General features: G+C 44.7%; 1 long non-coding RNA gene across 1 annotated transcript; it reads right to left on the bottom strand.

Moving 5' to 3' along the window:
• Positions 1 to 5,913: 5,913 nt before the first annotated feature.
• Positions 5,914 to 17,488, bottom strand: LOC116356612 (uncharacterized). Its single transcript, XR_004205022.1, has 2 exons — positions 17,319 to 17,488; positions 5,914 to 6,095 (listed from the first exon to the last, which is right to left on the bottom strand). It is a non-coding gene; the product is annotated as an uncharacterized LOC116356612 (long non-coding RNA).
• Positions 17,489 to 19,548: the final 2,060 nt, after the last annotated feature.

The raw sequence follows: 19,548 nt of genomic DNA, 5'->3' as shown, positions 1-19,548 counted from the left end.
AGACTATGTCGTCCTACCTGGGCGCATACCTGGCGATGAGGGCTGGATTCAGGATGTCTCTAGCGGGAACCCAGCACCTCTCCTCTGGACCGTAACCTTCCAAGAACTAAGGACTCTAGAGATGGGAAAAGGACCAATGAAATGGGGGGACAGTCTGCGGGACTCCACCCGAAGGGGCAGGTCCCATGTGGAAAGCCATACCCTCTGCCCAATGCAGTAGCGGGGAGCTGGAGTCCGGTGGCGATCCGCTTGTGAACGATACCTGGACTTGGTCTTGAGAAGTGCTGCCCAAGTTCTTCTCCAGGTACGTCGACAGTGGCGGACGAACATCTAGGTCGTGGGTACGTTGACTTCCTGCTCTTGTTCTGGGAAAAGTGTAGGCTGATACCCCATGGAGCACTCGGAAATACTCCACCCAGACCAGTTGCCGGCTCCAGGGAGTGGAGTTAGTTGAGAGCAGGCATCGTAGGGTGGTTTCCAGGTCCTGGTTAGCTCGTTCTGACTGGCCGTTGGATTGGGTATGGAATCCGGAGGATAGACTGGCTCGACGACCCAATAAGAGTGCAGTACGCCTTCCAGAACTGAGACGAGAACTGAGGATGGACCCCGGTTGGAGACAATGTCCACTGGGAGTCCATGGATCCGGAAGACGTGCTGCACCATGTGCTGGGCCATCTCCTTGGCAGAGGGTAGTTTGGGGACAGGGTTGAAATGGGTGGCCTTGGAGAACCGATCCACTACCGTCAGAATGACGTTGTTGCCATCAGACGGAGGGAGCCCAGTGACAAAGTCCAGAGAGATATGGGACCAGGGACGATGAGGGACAGGTTGTGGCTGAAGGAGGCCAGAAGGAGCTTGCCGTGGAGTCTTGTTCTGAGCACACACAGTGCATGTGGAGACAAAGGCAGAGACGTCAGGAACCATTGTGGGCTACCAGAAACGTTGTCGGAGAAAGGCTAGGGTTCTATGTGAACCTGGATGAATGGAGGAATGAGCCCATTCCAGGACCCGGGACCGGGCCGAGTTTGGGACAAACAACCGGTCAGCTGGGCCCCCTTCAGGTTCAGGCTGGGAATGTTGTGCCTTGCGAACCAGGGTTTCAATATCCAAACCCAATGAGGCCGCATGGAGGTAGGGAGAATGGTTTCAGAGACTGGGGGGGTGGCAGAGGAACTGTATAGATGGGAGAGGGCGTTAGGCTTCATGTTTTTGGACCCTGGGTGGTAGGAAATGGTGAAGTTGAATCTTGTAAAATAACAAAGCCCACCGGGCCTGCCTGGAGATAAGGCACTTGGCTGTACGGAGTTATTACACATTTTTATGGTCGGTCCAAACAAAAAATGGCTGTTTTGCTCCTTCCAGCCAGTGCTTCCACTCTTCCAGCGCCATCTTGACAGCCGGAAGTTCTCAGTTACCAACAACGTAGTTCCTTTCAGCAGGATTGAGACAATGAGACAGGAAGACACAGGGATGGAGCTTTTGGGCAGATCGCTGGGACAGGATGGCCCCCACTCCAACATCTGAAGCATCAACCTCTACCACAAATTGGCGAGACAGGTCCGGATGGATGAGAATGGGTGCTGTGGTGAACCGATGCTTCAGGTCCACAAAGGCTCTGTCAACAGCTGGAGACCATGTGAACGGTACTTTGGGAGAGGTGAGTGCAGAGAGTGGGGGGCGTAGGTTGAGGCCAATCTGGACGTAGGTTGAGGCCAATCTACCACTGCTTTCACCTTTTCAGAATCCATTTGGACATTTCCATCAGCGATGACATATCCCAGAAAGGAGATTGTCAAGCGGTGTAACTCACACATCTCGTCTTTCACAACCAACTGGTTCTCCAGGAGGCACTGAAGGACTTATCTGACATGGAGAACATGTTCTTGGACAGACCGGGAAAAAAAACAGGATGTCGTCAAGGTAAACGAACACAAAACAATTTAGCATGTCCCGGAGCACATTGTTTACCAGGGCCTGGAAGACAGCGAGTGAGTCCAAACGGCATGACCTGGTACTCATAATGTCCGCTGGCTGTGTTAAATACTGTCTTCCACTCATCTCCTTCGCATATCCGAACCAGGTGGTAGGCATTCCGAAGGTCCAGCTTGGAAAAAATGGTGGCCCCCTGGAGAGGTTCGAATGCTGAGGAGAGGAGTGGTAGGGGGGGTAACGATTCTTGATCGTTGTATCATTAAGACCCCGGTAGTCAAAACATGGACACAGGGTCTTGTCCGTCTTCTCCACAAAGAAAAACCCTGTGCCGGCAGGAGATGCAGACGGACGGATGCCTCCAGTAGTGTCACACCCTGACCATAGTTTGCTTTGTATGTTTCTATGTTTTGTTTGGTCAGGGTGTGATCTGAGTGGGCATTCTATGTTGTGTGTCTAGTTTGTCTATTTCTATGTTTGGCCTGATATGGTTCTCAATCAGAGGCAGGTGTTAGTCATTGTCTCTGATTGGGAACCATATTTAGGTAGCCTGTTTTGTGTTGGGTTTTGTGGGTGGTTGTCTCCTGTGTCAGTGTTTGTACCACAAGGGACTGTTTCGGGTTTTCACGTTTCTTGTTTTGTAGTTTATTCATGTATAGTTTCATTATTAAAGAATCATGAATTATAACCAGGCTGCATTTTGGTCCACCTCTCGTTCCCAGGAGGAATCCCGTTACAAGTTGCCAGAAAATCCTCAATGTACTCCTCCATGGCCTTGGTCTCCGGGCCGGATAGAGAATATAGCCGACCACGAGGTGGTGTGGTGCCGGGGAGGAGATCAATGGCACAGTCATAAGGACAGTGCGGGAAAGAGAAGTAGCATGTGCCTTACTGAATACCTCCAGGAGGTCATGGTACTCAGTGGGAATGGCAGAGACATCCAAGGCTTTGTTTACTCCCTGAGGAGGACTTGAAGGCAGTGGGAATGACAAAACGGGCTCCAACCCAAGATGGAGCTTGTGGTTCAGTCAATAACTGGGTTGTGTTTTTGGAGCTAATAAAATCCCTGAACAACAGGAACATGGGGTGAATCGATGAGGAGGAACTGTATGGTCTCACTGTGGTTTGCTGAAATCTGAATGTGCACTGTTCTATGGGTGACTATTCCAATTGAGCACCTGTCCAGTGCCCTTGTGTCCATGGGGACAAAGAGAGGTTGAGTGGGAATACCTCATTCAGAAACCATGGTAGCATCCATAAAACTTTCATCAGTCCCAGAGTCAATGAGCACCCTGATAGACTTAGATTGGTCTCCCCACAGCAGAAACACAAAAAAAGGTGTACGGGTGATTGGAATTAGGGAACTCCCAGTCTGGCTCACCAGAGTACTTGAACTCACTAGAGAAAAGGGTTTCTTGACAGGGCAGGTGGCTATATAATGTCTTACACCTCCACAGTACAGACAACATTTAGAACTCAGCCTACATGAGCGTTCCCCAACCGATAACATAGCTCTTCCCAGTTGCATGGGCTCTGCACTATCTAACTCACCCGTCGCCGATGATTCTCAAGGAACCTCGGTTGTTTTCGGCTCTCCTTGGAAATACACACTTCGGGGATTTCCTGATTCCTTAGGGCGTGTGCCAGCATCAACAGATGAACGAGTGTTCCCATGGTCTGACTGACCTCTCACACCGGCGTTCTCGTAGGCGCCCATCGATCCTAATCGAAAGGGCAATGAGGGAATCGAGGTCCAGTGGTATTTCCTGAGCATGGAACTCATCCTTTATCCCCTCCAACTGTCCGTGGAGGTGTCGAACAGAGCCTCCGGATTCCAGGAACTATCGGTGTCCAATGTGCGAAAATCTACTGCGTAGTCTGCCACACTATGAGAGTTCTGACGTACCTGCAGTATTTTGAGCCGCCTCCCTCCCGGGCACTGGAGAATCTAAAACCTCTCTCAACTCTGCCATAAATTCCTCCGGGCTATGGCACACCGAAGATTGCTGCTCCCACACAGCCGTTGCCCAGGAGAGTGCCCTTCCAAACATGAGTGTGATTAAATACGCTATCTTCGATCGGTCCGACGGGAACGAAGAGGGCTGGAGTTCGAAAATGAGGGAGCACTGGGAAAGGAATGCCCGGCAGGTGCCAGGATCAACTGCATAACGCTCCTGAAGAGTTAAGCAGGATTCTCGGGGAGCCAGGATAGGTTGAACCAATCCACATCTAGAAGAAAGGTTACTGAGTGGTTGGGAGGTCTGTGATGTGGCATGCTGCCTATGAGCTACTTCATGGATTTGTGCCATTATCGCCTTAAACCCTTGGTCGTGGCGTTCTGTCAGGAAATGAAGCCCTTCTAAAAGGTCCCGATATAGCTCCCTGCAGGGAGACAACGTGATGGAGCTGGTCCAAGCCTGCTGGGTCTGTCATGGCCAGCTCGTACTAAACGCAGAAAAAAATGAAACGTCCTCTCACTGTTAACTGCGTTAATTTTCAGCAAACTTAACATGTGTAAATATTTGTATGAACATAAGATTCAACAACAGACATAAACTGAACACGTTCCATAAACATGTGACTAACAGAAATTGAATAATGTGTCCCTGAACAAAGGAGGGGTCAAAATCAAAAGTAACAGTCAGTATCTGGTGTGGCCACCAGCTGCATTAAGTACTGCAGTGCATTTCATCCTCACGGACTGCACCAGATTTTCCAGTTCTTGCTGGGAGATGTTACCCCACTCTTCCACCAAGGCACCTGCAAGTTCCCGGACATTTCTGGGGGGAATGGCCCTAGCCCTCACCCTCCGATCCAACAGGTCCCAGACGTGCTCAATGGGATTGAGATCTGGGCTCTTCGCTGGCCATGGGCAGAACACTGACATTCCGGACTTGCAGGAAATCACGCACAGAACAAGCAGCGTGGCTGGTGGCATTGTCATGCTGGAGGGTCATGTCAGGATGAGCCTGCAAGAAGGGTAACACATGAGGGAGGAGGAAGTTTCCCTGTAACGCACAGCGTTGAGGTTGCCTTCAATGACAACAAGCTCAGGCCGATGATGCTGTGACACAACGCCCCAGACCATGACGGACCCTCCACCTCCAGATCGATCCCACTCCAGAGTACAGGCCCCGGTGTAACGCTCATTCCTTCAACGATAAAGGCGAATCTGACCATCACCCCCGGTGAGACAAAACAGTGACTCGTCAGTGAAGAGCACTTTTTGCCAGTCCTGTCTGGGCCAGCGACGGTGGGTTTGTGCCCATAGGCAACGTTTTTGCCGGTGCTGTCTGGTGAGGACCTGCCTTACTACAACACGCCAACAAGCCCTCAGTCCAGCCTCTCTCAGCCTATTGCGGACAGTCTGAGCACTGATAGAGGGATTGTGCGTTTCTGGTGTAACGGCAGTTGTTGTTGCCATCCTGTACCTGTCCTGCAGGTGTGCTGTTCGGATGTACCGATCCTGTGCAGGTGTTGATACACGTGGTCTGCCACTGCGAGGACGATCAGCTGTCCATCCTGTATCCCTGTATCGCTGTCTTAGGCATCTCACAGTACGGATGTTGCAATTTATTGCCCTGGCTACATCTGCAGTCCTCATGCCTCCTTGCAGCATGCCTAAGGCAAGTTCAAGCAGATGAGCAGGGACCCTGGGCATCTTTCTTTTAGTGTTTTTCAGAGTCAATCGAAAGGCCTCTTTAGTGTCCTAAGTTTTCATAACTGTGACCTTAATTGCCTACTGTCTGTAAGCTGTTAGTGTCTTAACAACTGTTCCACATGTGCATGTTCATTAATTGTTTATGGTTCATTGAACAAGCATGGGAAACAGTGTTTTAACCCTTTACAATGAAGATCTGTGAAGTTATTTGGATTTTTACAAATTATCTTTGAAAGGCAAGGTCCTGAGAAAGGGATGTTTCTTTTTTTGGTGAGTTTATAAAGGGCACAAGGCGAGACCCAAATGCAGACACAGGAGGCAGATGGTTGAGCTACGATATTTATTATGACAAAAGGGGTAGGCAAAAGGCAGGTTGGGTACAGGCGAGAGTTTATAAACCAGGTCAGAGTCCAAATGGTACAAGACGATAGGTAGGCTCAAGGTCAGGGGTAGGCAGAGTGGTCAGGCAGGCGGGCTCAGAGTCAGGACAGGCAAGGGTCAAAACCTGGAGGTTGAGAAAAGAAAATACAAAATAATTTTAAAAATAAGTTAAACAATGCAAAGAAAAAAATAAGAAAAAACACAATTGTATAGGAACACGTAAAACTTCAGCCTTCATCTCCGGCGCCATCTTAACTGTATGGAGCCACTAACTAAAAAGAGGGCTTCTACTTACCTAACATTGTGAATTGTTTTAAGATGGTCATACCATGGATCATTTAGCTATTTAATTTGGAATTTTATGACCCCTCTACGTGTAAAAAAAAATCTTTACAAAATCTTTGATATATGGAAAACAGATAGTCCCAAAAAATCATAAGGAATAATGTTTTGAAATGTCTGTCTTATAAAAAGTGTCTGAGATAAAAGAAAACTCTTTTAATTGTGTTTTTGGACACATATTTAACCCCTTTTTTTGTGGCACAAAAAGTCTTTTTTTTTACCGGTACCAGGTTACCTTAAGACGAGGCCCGTGGCAGTTGTGGGTGTGATAGAACAATACGGAGAAAGTCTTGTGTTCGTGATAGTCTCCCCATTCCATAGAGTGGTCATGTTAGTTTGTAGGCCAAACCATTCTAACACCACTTTTGTGAGAAGACTGATTTTCGGGATGTCTCCTGGTCTGACAAACAGTGCTGTAGCTCTGCCACTTTACACCGCAGGTGCGTGGTGGAACACGTAATAATGTCATTTATTTGGAACCGTTTTCAGAAATGGCAGAAATATTCACACTTCATCATATTGTTGCACTGTGCGCATCCTCTGCATTTATAGCTACCATTTGGTAGAGGGCGTAAAAGAGCCTGGCTAATTTCCTTTTGTGGCTGGCAGTTGGCATGAACCAATTTATCGCGTAAATTGCGACCTCTCCTATACACCATACGTGGTGGATATTTAAATTCAGCCGGCAAAGCTGGGTCCGATGATAAAATATGCCAGTCATAGACCAAAAGGGCACTCTTTGGCCCCATGGGTGGAATGTTATGAATATTTTTCATAATTTCATAATTAATAAATATTTTTAGAAAATCACCAAAGAAAATCCGGTGTTTCTATGTGAAACAGTTTTGTTATATTTCTGTGTTCTGTGATGTATAGAAACTGTAATATTGTGATGCAAACTCAAAATTGAATACATTTCAACTCTATATCTGACATGGTACAGGTGTCATATTTTTTTTAAAGCCCATAACCATGTGTGTAAGGTGTATACTTTTGTTTCAAAGTAGATTTGTTTGAGATGATCTAGAATCACAATGTGTGATCCTGATTTAGCCCACTGCTGTAAAAGGTTAAACTGACCAATTTCAATTTTTTATTACATTTTTTTTATTACATTGATGCACACACCTATAGACTCTTAAGGATTTTACACTTTGTAACTGTTTTAAAGTCACCATTGGCCTCATAGTGAAATCCCTGAGTGGTTTCCTTCCTCTCCGGCAACTGAGTTAGCAAGTGCGCCTGTATCTTTGCAGTGACTGCGTGTATTGATACATCTTCCGAAGTGTAATTAATAACTTCACCATGTTCAAAGGGATATTTTCACATCTGCTTTTTTTTACCCATCTACCAATTGGTGCCCTTCCTTGCCAAGCATTGGAAAACCTTCCTGGTCTTTGTGGTTGAATCTGTGTTTGAAATTCACTGCTCGACGGAGGGACCTTACAGATAATTATATGTTTGGGGTACAGAGATGAGGTAGTCATTCAAAAATCATATTAAACACTATTATTGCACACAAACATATGTGACTTGTTAAGCACATTTTTATTCCTGATAGTTGTACATGGAGTGTACAAAACATTAGGAACACCTAGATAGACTGACCTAGATAGTTTCCCTTGGGTATCAAGAATGGTCCCCCACCTAAAGGACATCCAGCCAAGTTGACACAAGTGTGGGAAGCATTGGAGTCAACATCGGCCAACATCCCTGTGAACGCTTTCAACACCTTATAGAGTTCATGCCCTGACAAATTGAGGCTGTTCTGAGGGCAAAAGGGGGTGCAACTCAATATTAGGAAAGTGTTCCTAATGTTTTGTCCATTCAGTGTGTGTGATGTTCAGAGATTTTATTTGAATTTGTATTTTTTATTGAACCTTTATTTAACTAGGCAAGTCAGTTAAGAACAAATTCTTATTTACAATGACAGCCTACCAAAAGGCAAAATGCCTTAGGCGTGTACATGGGCTCGGATTAAAAATACAAATAAATTAAATAAAAATATAGGACAAAGCACACATCACGACAAGAGAGACAACACAACACTACATAAAAGATCAGGTAGTCATTCAAAAATCATGTTATTATGTGATTTGTTCAGTAAAGTTTTACTCCTGAACTTATTTAGGTTTGCTATAACAAAGGGGTTGAATGCTTATTGACTCAAGATATTTCAGCTTATCATTAGAAAAACACGAGTTGACTTTGATATCTTATTAGGGCTAGCGGAACCCCTCGACAACATCCGCTGAAAAGGCATAGCGAAATTCAAAAATATTTTGGGGAAATATTTAACTTTCATACATTCACAAGTGCAAAACACCAAATTAAAGCTTAAATTCTTGTTAATCTACCCATCGTGTCCGATTTCAAAAAGGCTTTACAGCGAAAGCTGAGACCTGTTAGGTCAGAGCCTAGTCACAAAAACACATACAGCCATTTTCCAGCCAAAGAGAGTCACAAAAAGCAGAAATAGAGATAAAATTAATCACTAACCTTTGATGATCTTCATCAGATGACACTCATAGGACTTCATGTTACACAATACATGTATGTTTTGTTTGATAAAGTTCATATTTATATCCAAAAATCTCAGTTTACATAGGCGCTTTATGGTCAGTAATGTTGTGCCTCGAAAACATCCGGCAAATCTTCAGAAAGCCACATCAATTTACAGAAATACTCATAATAAAACTTTGATAAAAGATGCAAGTATTATGCACAGAATTATAGATATACTTCTCCTTAATGCAACAGCTGTGTCAGATTTCAATAAAGCTTTACGGAAAAAGCAAACCATGCAATAATCTGAGTACGGCGCTCAGACACAAAAACAAACCATGCAGATACCCGCCATGTTGTGGAGTCAGTAAAAGTCAGAAATAGCATTATAAATATTCACTTACCTTTGATGATCTTCATCAGAATGCACTCCCAGGAATCCCAGTTCCACAATAAATGTTTGTTTTGTTCGATAAAGTCCATCGTTTATGTCCAAATGCCTCCTTTTGTTAGTGCGTTTAGTAAAACAATCCAAACTCACGAGGCGCTTGCAAGTCCAGGCAAAATTTCAGACGAAAAGTTCAAAAAGTTATATTACAGTTCGTAGAAACATGTCAAACGATGCATAGAATCAATCTTCAGGATGTTTTTAACATAAATCTTCAATAATGTTCCAACCGGAGAATTCCTTTGAAATGCAATGCAACGCAGGTCGCTCTCACGGGTGCGCGCGTGATCAGCTCATGCCACTCTGCCAGACCTCTTACTCAATCAGCTCTCATTCGCCCCCACTTCACAGTAGAAGCCTCAAACAACATTCTAAAGACTGTTGACATCTAGTGGGAGCATTAGGAAGTGCAATATGACCCCATAGACACTGTATATTCGATAGGCAATGAGTTGAAAAACTACAAACCTCAGATTTCCCACTTCCTGGTTGGATTTTTCTCAGGTTTTTGCCTGCCATATGAGTTATGTTATACTCACAGACATCATTCAAACAGTGTTAGAGGCTTCAGAGTGTTTTCTATGCAATACTACTAACAATATGCATATATTAGCTTCTGGGCCTGAGTAGCAGGAAGTTTACTCTGGGCACGCTTTTCATCCGAACGTGAAAATGCTGCCCCCTATCCCAAACAGGATATGATGTGGTATTGTGTGTATGCCAGTGACAAAAAAATAAAAAAAATCAGGTGGTAACACAATAAAATGTGGAAGAAGTCAAAGGGTGGGAATACTTTCTGAAGGCACTGTAAAACTAGCTGAAAAGAACCACCTACGATTCCCGACAGGGCAGCTTCTTGTTATTATTTCTAGCTGTTTGGCCATCCAGAATCATAACAACATGGACATTTACTCCATTGAAGCGTGCGCATCGTTTTCGTGACGTTCTCAGTTAAGCCATATATTAAACCGTTCTGACTTTACATATGTTTTTGTGAGATGAACCGTTTTCTGCTATGTGGACTACAGAGAAGGGTCCACTCCCTTATTTCTGACACAGAGGCTGTCCTTTGAAATGATTCCTGGTTATCTCTAAATGTTCTCATGGGTGTAGTTCAGAAAACTACCACCAGAACATTCTAAAAAAACCTTCCTTACCCTCTTTGAGGATAATACAGTGCCACCGACGCGGCCCGCTACCATGGATTACGGGCCCCACCTCCCCTTCTCCGTGGCCGATGTAAGACATTTAAATGTGTTAACCCTCGCAAGGCTGCCGGCCCAGACGGCATCCAAAACCATGTCCTCAGAGCATGCGCAGACCAGCTGACTGGTGTGTTTAAGGACATATTCAATTGCTCCTTATTGCTGTCCCCACATGCTTCAAGATGGCCACCATTGTTCCTGTATCCAAGAAGGCAAAGATAACTGAACTAAATTACTATATGCCCGTAGAACTCACTTCTGTCTTCATGAAGTACTTTGAGAGACTAGTCAAGTATCACATCACCTCCACCTTACCTGCCACCCTAGACCCACTTCAATTTACTTACCGCCCCAATAGGTCCACAGACGATGCAATCGTCATCACACTGCACATTTCCCTATCCAATCTGGACAAGAGGAATACCTATTTACATTGGTATTCCTCTTGTCCAGATGGAATAGGGCAATGTAAGAACGATGTTCATCGACTACAGCTCAGCATTCAACACTATAGTACCATCCAAGCTCATCATTAAGCTTGAGGCCCTGGGACTCAACCCCGCCCTGTGCAATTGGGTCCTGAATATTCTGACTGGCCCCCAGGTGGTGAAGGTAGGAAATTACATCTCCACTTTGCTGATCCTCAACACTGGGGCCCCACAAGGGTGAGTGCTCAGCCCCATCCTGTACTCCCTGTTCACCCATGGCTGCGTGGCCATGCATGACTCCAACTCAATCATCACATTTTCAGACGACACAACAGTAGTGGGCTTGATTACCAACAACGATGAGACAGCCTACAGGGAGGAGGTGAGGGCACTCGGAGTGTGGTGTCAGAAAAACAACTTCTCACTCAACATCAAATCAAATGTATTTATACAGCCCTTCTTACATCAGCTGATATATCAAAGTGCTGTACAGAAACCCAGCCTAAAACCCCAAACAGCAAGCAATGCAGGTGTAGAAGCACGGTGGCTAGGAAAAACTCCCTAGAAAGGCCAAAACCTAGGAAGAAACCTAGAGAGGAACCAGGCTATGAGGGGCGGTCAGTCCTCTTCTGGCTGTGCCGGGTGGAGATTATAACAGAACATGGCCAAGATGTTCAAATGTTCATAAATGACCAGCATGGTCAAATAATAATAATCACAGTAGTTGTCGAGGGTGCAACACGTCAGCACCTCAGGAGTAAATGTCAGTTGGATTTGCATAGCCTATCATTGAGAGTATCTCTACCGCTCCTGCTGTCTCTAGAGAGTTGAAAACAGCAGGTCTGGGACAGGTAGCACATCCGGTGAACAGGTCAGGGTTCCATAGCTGCAGGCAGAACAGTTGAAACTGGAGCAGCAGCACGGCCAGGTGGACTGGGGACAGCAAGGAGTCATCATGCCAGGTAGCCCTGAGGCATGGTCCTAGGACTCAGGTCCTCAGAGAGAGAAAGAAAGAAAGAGAGAATTAGAGACTGCATACTTAAATTCACACAGTACACCGGATAAGACAGGAGAAATACTCCAGATATAACAGACTGACCCTAGCCCCCTAACACAAACTACTGCAGCATAAATACTGGAGGCTGAGACAGGAGGGGTCAGGAGACACTGTGGCTCCATCCAATGATACCCCCGGACAGGGCCAAACAGGCAGGATATAACCCCACCCACTTTGCCAAAGCACAGCCCCCACACCACTAGAGAGATATCTTCAACCACCAACTTACCATCCTGAGACAAGAGAGAGTATAGCCCACCAAGATCTCCGCCACGGCACAACCCAAGGAGGGGCGCCAACCCAGACAGGTAGACCATGTCAGCAACTCAACCTACTCAAGTAACGCACCCCTCCTAGGGACGGCATGGAAGAGCACCAGTAAGCCAGTGACTCAGCCCCTGTAATAGGGTTAGAGGCAGAGAATCCCAGGAGAGAAACGGGAACCGGTCAGGCAGAGACAGCAAGGGCGGTTCGTTGCTCCAGAGCCTTTCCATTCACCTTCACACTCCTGGGTCAGACTACACTCAAGCATATGACCTACTGAAGAGATGAGTCTTCAGTAAAGACTTAAAGGTTGAGACCGAGTCTGCGTCTCTCACATGGGTAAGCAGACCATTCCATAAAAATGAAGCTCTATAGGAGAAAGTCCTGCCTCCAGCTGTTTGCTTAGAAATTCTAGGGACAATTAGGAGGCCTGCATCTTGTGACCGTAGCGTACGTGTAGGTATGTACGGCAGGACCAAATTGGAAAGATAGTTAGGAGCAAGCCCATGTAATGCTTTGTAGGTTAGCAGAAAAACCTTGAAATCAGCCCATGCCTTAACAGGAAGCCAGTGTAGGAAGGCTAGCACTGGAGTAATATGATCAAATCTTTTGGTTCTAGTCAGGATTCTAGCAGCCGTATTTAGTACTAACTGAAGTTTATTTAGTGCTTTATCTGGGTAGCAGGAAAGTAGAGCATTGCAGTAGTCTAACCTAGAAGTAACAAAACCATGGATTCATTTTTCTGCATCATTTTTGGACAGGAAGTTTCAAATTTTTGCAATGTTACTTAGATGGAAAAAAGCAAAGGAGATGATCATGGACTTCAGGAAACAAGAGAGGGAACACCCCCTTACCCACATTGATGGATCAGCAGTGGAGAAGGTTGAAAGTTAAGTTCCTTGGCGTACACGTCACGGACAAACTAAAATGGTCCACCCACACAGACAGTGTGGTGAAGAAGGCGCAACAGCACCTCTTCAACCTCAGGAGGCTGAAGAAATTTGGCTTGTCACCTAAAACCCTCACAAACTTTTACAGACGCACAATTGAGAGCATCCTGTAGGGCTGTATCACCACCTGATACGGCAATTGCACTGCACACAACCGCAAGGTTCTCTAGAAGGTGGTGCGGTCTGCACAACGCATCACTGGGTGCAAACTATCTGCCCTCCAGGACACCTACAGCACCGGATCTCACAGGAAGGCCAAAAAGATAATCAAGGACAACAACCACCAAAGTATGTTCATCTCTAGGAGACAGAACGCGTCTCCTTCCTGAGCGGTATGACGGCTGCGTGGTCCCATGGTGTTTATACTTGCTTTGTACAGATGAACGTGGTACCTTCAAGCGTTTTGAAATTGCTCCCAAGTATGAACCAGACTTGTGGAGGTTTACCATTTTGTTCTGAGGTCTTGGCTGATTTCTTTCGATTTTCCCATGATGTCAAGCAAAGAGGCACTGAGTTTGAAGGTAGGCCTTGAAATACATCCACAGGTACACCTCCAATTCACTCAAATTATGTCAATTAGCCTATCAGAAGCTTCTAAAGCCATGACATCATTTGCTGGAATTTTCCAAGCCGTTTATTAATGGCACAGTCAACTTAGTGCATGTAAACTTCTGACCCACTGGAATTGTGATACAGTGAATTATAAGTGAAATAATCTGTCTGTAAACAATTGTTGGAAAAATTACTTGTGTCATGCACAGAATAGATGTCCTAACCGACTTGCCAAAACTATAGTTTGTTAACAAGACATTTGTGGAGTAGTTAAAAAACAAGTTTTAATGGCTCCAACCTAAGTGTATGTAAACGTCCGACTTCAACTGTATTCTTATTACATTCCTTTACTTAGATTTGTGTGTATTAGGTAGTTGTTGTGGAATTGCTAGATTACTTGTTAGATATTACTGCACTTCTGGAACTAGAAGCACAAGCATTTCGCTACACTTGCATTAACATCTGCTGACTATGTGTATGTGACCAATAAAATTGGATTTGATTTCAAACCTTTTTTGAAGTTGTGATAAAGTTTCCCACTCCCTGATGTCTTCCAGCAAGGATTGACATTGATGCTCATCGTGTTTTTGTTTCCAGAAACTAATTTGTCTTCATTATAATACCTATGAAGGCAGGTCACATACTGTAGTTGTCATAGTGACGGGGAGTTAGTTACTCGAGGGGGGTACCGGTCCAGGTATAGCTCTGGCTCTGTGCATCTGAGGTGGTGTTGGTGCGTTCATTCCACCGTTACAGAGCACAGCCAAGGAAGAAGAGAGAGTAAAGTATATTCAGAGAATACCTCATGTCACCATGCCTAGGAAGAGTGATGTAGCAGTGATGATGGAGGAACAGTCGTAAACAGTCGTTAACAGTCGTTAAGACGCCTAAGCGGCACTACAGGGAGACAGAACGGACAGCTGATCGTCCTCGCAGTGGCAGACCACGTGTAACAACACCTGCACAGGATCGGTACATCCGAACATCACACCTGCGGGACAGGTACAGGATGGCAACAACAACTGCTCAAGTTACAGCAGGAATGCACAATCGTGCTCAGACTGTGCTCAGACTGTCCGCAGTAGGCTGAGAGGCTGGACTGAGGGCTTGTAGGCCTGTTGCAAGGCAGGTCCTCATCAGACATCACCGGCAACAACGTTGGGCACAAATCCACCGTCGCTGGCACAGACAGGACTGGCAAAAAGTGCTCTTCACTGACGAGTCGCGATTTTGTCTCACCAGGGGTGATGGTCGGATTCACATATATCGTTGAAGGAATGAGTGTTACACCGAGGCCTGTACTCTGCAGCGGGATCAATTTTCATGTGGAGTGTCTGTCATGGTCTGGGGCGGTGTGTCACAGCATCATCGGACTGAGCTTGTTGTCATTGCAGGCAACCTCAACGCTGTGCGTTACAGGGAAGACATCCTCCTCCTTCATGTGGTACCCTTCCTGCAGGCTCATCCTGACATGATCTTCCAGCATAACAGTGTCACCAGCCATACTGCTTGTTCTGTGCGTGATTTCCTGCAAGACAGGAATGTCAGTGTTCTGCCATGGCCAGCGAAGGGCCCGGATTGGGATCCCATTGAGCAAGTCTGGGACCTGTTGGATCGGAGGGTGAGGGCTAGGGCCATTCGCCCCAGAAATGTCTGGGAACTTGCAGGTGCCTTGGTGGAAGAGTGGGGTAACATCTCACAGCAAGAACTGGCAAGTCTGGTGCAGTTCATGAGGAGGAGATGCACGGCAGTACTTAATGCAGCTGGTGGCCACAACAGATACTTATGATTTTGACCCCCCCTTTGTTCAAGGACAAATCAAATCAAATTTATTTATATAGCCCTTCGTACATCAGCTGATATCTCAAAGTGCTGTACAGAAACCCAGCCTAAAACCCCAAACAGCAAGCAATGCAGGTGGAGAAGGACACATTATTCAATTTCTGTTAGTCACATGTCTGTGGAACTTGTTCAGTTTATGTCTCAGTTGTTGAATCCTGTGTTCATACACATATTTACACATGTTAAGTTCTGCAAATAAACGCAGTTGACAGTATGTTTATTTTTTTGCTGAGTTTAGATACATTTTGGGTGATTTGTGTCAGCTTAGAGATGTCTGAATGAGTGGTGGAAATGTATTTGTTTGTGTTGTCATTCAGTTGGAATCGAGATTGACGGGGACGTGGGTGACAGTGAAGGTAAGTGGTGATGAGTTCTCACCCTACCCGTATAACACGGAGCTTATAGTTGTCTTTCTCTGTGAATAAGGCAGACAACTATTGACACTGGTTGTTAGAATTGAACTGATATTTTTAAAAGCTTCAGCTCTAACTGTATTAGCAGGTTTTTTTACTTGTGTATTTTTGCTTGTGTGTTTGAGCTGTTGTGTTTGTGTGTGTGTATATAATGACGACACCAGTCGAAGGGGTGGGAACAGAAGACCGGCGGCTGACAGAGGAGGAGCCCGCAGCAGGGGCAAAAAATCCAGCCAGCGAAGATGAGGATGATGAAGAGGAGGCTCCCAGAAACCGCAGAGGAGCGAATGAGAAGACGGCCACTAAGTCACGTGACGGCGACGATGACAGTGAGGATAATGCCCCCAAGAGGAGACGAGGAGAAGCAAACAAAAAGAAAGGAGGAAAGGCCCAGGACAGTGACGGTGAGGAGGAGAAGGGGAACAAGGGAAAGGGAAGGGAGCCGCAGGAAAGAAGGGGAAAGAAGAGGAGACCAAAGTTAAGAAAGGAGACGCCAAGGGGAAGGGCAAAGGAAAGGAGAAGGAAGATGAGAAGGAAAAGAAGAAGAAAAAGAAGAGAGCAGGTATCTTGGATGGAAATCAGGACCCCAAGCGATAGTGTGATGACCTTAGAGAAGATACTAAACGTAATACTACACAGCACAGGAATCAAAGTAATGGGTCAAATACATTATTTAAGTGTATTATACAGTATTTGCCAGAGGTGGGACCAAGTCATTGTTTTACTAGTCACAAGTAAGTCTCAAGTCTTAGCACTCAAGTCCCAAGTCAAGACAGGCAAGTCCGAGTCAAGTCTCAAGTCAAGACCATCAAGTATCAAGTCAAGTCTCAAGTCCTAAACTTTGAGTTTCGAGTCCTAAACATGTCATAATGTGCTCTTCAACAAATGTAATACCATTTCATATTTTTAACAAGAGTAATAGTATATTACATTTACGCAAATGATGAATGCTTTTAAAATATCTATATATTTATTGCTTTCCAAATAAACGTTATATTTCCATGGAGATACATACATAGAGATACATGTTGATCGACTATCGAGGATCGCTATGGGGCGCAATCGGGCGAAGTAGGCTTGTACACAATCTCCCAACACACACACTCTGTATGGTTACAGTAGACTAACGTATGTCAATGGTTTTAGGAACAGCAGTAACATCAGGCAGGATTTACGCTACCAACTGCCTAGCCAGTTGTAGCTCAATCTTGGGTGCAATGATCACGTTCCCGCATTGACTGACTGTGTGGAGGTTTATTGATTTAACGTTACGTTATCCTACATGATACACCAGTAAAGTAATGAAATATATAGCTGTCGGCTATATTAGCCACAACTTACCGTTCTTTGTGGAGCTTCAAATGTTGAACAAAGTTGGAAATTGTTGCGCCTCCGTCTAATTTTCTTCCAGCATGTTTTGCAAGTTGCAATCAGTTTTTTGTTGATACAGCGTTGTCTTTATATCCGAAAATGATAATTTTGGGTATCATCTTTCTAAGTGCTCCATCTGAATTCACCCGCCGACGTTCCTCTGCACTGCCACGCACAACTTTTTCTCAGCTGGCACAATTTGATTGGCTACTGTCCGATTCAAACTGTAATCGGTTAAATGAAGATTTGTTGCGCTGCACACTTTTTTTAATAGCATAATTGTTAATATTTGGGCTTGGGGAGGGTATCAAGTCCAAGTCAAGTCACAAGTCATTGGTGTTAAAGTCAAAGTCGAGTTGCAAGACATCATATTTGTGACTTGAGTCCAAGTCATGTGACTCGAGTCCACACCTCTGGTATTTGCTAAAATAGGATACAGCCTGAATTTAAAATGGATTAAATAGAGATTTTTTTTAGTCACTCACAATACCCGATAATGTCAAAGAGGAATTATGTTTTTCTAAAAGTTTACAAATTAATTAAACATTTAAACTGGAATGAGTCAATACGTGTTCAACCCATTTGTTATGGCAAGCCTGTCATGGCCGCCGAATGAAGAGGAACAAAGTGCAGCGTTGTGAGCGTACATATTCCTTTTATTTAGGATGACGCCGACAAAAACAATAAACAATACAAAACAACCGTGAAGCTTAAGGGCTATGTGCCACAAAGAAAGTTAACTACCCACAATCACAGGTGGGAAAAGGGCTGCCTAAGTATGGTTCCCAATCAGAGACAACGATAGTCAGCTGTCCCTGATTGAGGACCATACCCGGCCAAAACAAAGAAATACAAAACATAGAAAATAGAACATAGAATGCCCACCCAAATCACACCCTGAACAAACCAAAATAGAGACATAAAAAGCTCTAAGGTCAGGGCGTGACAAAGCCTAAATAAGTTTAGGAGTAACAATGTGCTTCACAAGTCACCTAATCTCTGTATCCCACACATACTGTAAGTGTGTAAGGTCCCTCAGTCGAGCAGTGAATTTCAAACCCAGATTTAACCACAAAGACCGCAGGGAGGTTTTTCAATGCCTCGTAAAGAAGGGCACCAATTGGTAGATATGTAAACAAACAAACAAACAGACATTGAATATCCCTTAGAGGATGGTGATCCCTTTGAGCAAGTTATTAGTTACACTTTGGATGGTGTATCAATACACCCAGTCACTACAAAGATACAAGCGTCAGTCCTAACCGGAGAGGAAGGAAACAGCTGAGGCCAATGGTGACTTTAAAACAGTTACCAAGTTTAATTGCAGTAATAGGAGAAAACTGAAGATGGATCAACAACATTGTCATTACTCCACAATACTAACCTAATTGACAGAGTGAAAAGAAGTAAGCCTATACAGAATAGAAATATTCCAAAACATGCATCCTGTTTGCAACAAGACACTAAAGTAATACTGCAAAAAAATGTGGCAAAGTAATAAACTTTTTGTCCTGAGTACAAAGTGATAAGTTTGGGGCAAAATCAATACCACACATTACTGAGTACCACTCTCCATATTTCAAGCATCGTGGTGGCTGCATCATGTTATGGGTATGCTTGTAATAGTTAAGGACTGGGAGTTTTTCAGGATAAAAAGAAACAGAATGGAGCAAAGCACAGGCAAAATCCTAGAGGAAAACCTGGTTCAGTCTGCTTTCCACCAGACACTTGGAGATGAATTCACCTTTCAGCAGGACAATAACCTAAAACACATGGCCAAATCTACACTGGAATTTCTTACTAAGACAGTGAATGTGGCCGAGTTACAGTTTTGACTTAAATCTACTTGAAAATCTATGGCAAGACCTGAAAATGGTTGTCTAACAACCAATTTGACAGAGCTTGAAGAATTTTGAAAAGATAATGGGCAAATGTTGCACAATCCAGGTGTGGAAAGGTCTTAGAGTCTTGCCCAGAAAGACTCACAGCTATAATAGCTGCCAAAGGCTTCTACAAAGTATTGGCTCAGGGGTGTGAATATTTATGTAAATTACATATTTCATTTTAAATACATATGCCAAAGTGTCTAAAAACATATTTTCACTTTGTCATTATGGAGTGTTGTGTGTAGATAGGTGTAGAAAAAAAGTCATCCATTTTGAATTCAGGCTGTAACGCAACAAAATGTGGAATAAGTCCA

Source organism: Oncorhynchus kisutch, linkage group LG23, assembly GCF_002021735.2.
Source record: "Oncorhynchus kisutch isolate 150728-3 linkage group LG23, Okis_V2, whole genome shotgun sequence".
In the NCBI taxonomy this organism is placed as follows: domain Eukaryota; kingdom Metazoa; phylum Chordata; class Actinopteri; order Salmoniformes; family Salmonidae; genus Oncorhynchus; species Oncorhynchus kisutch.
The sequence above is the reverse complement of the archived record's forward strand: the minus strand, read 5'-3'. Positions and strand labels throughout refer to the sequence as shown.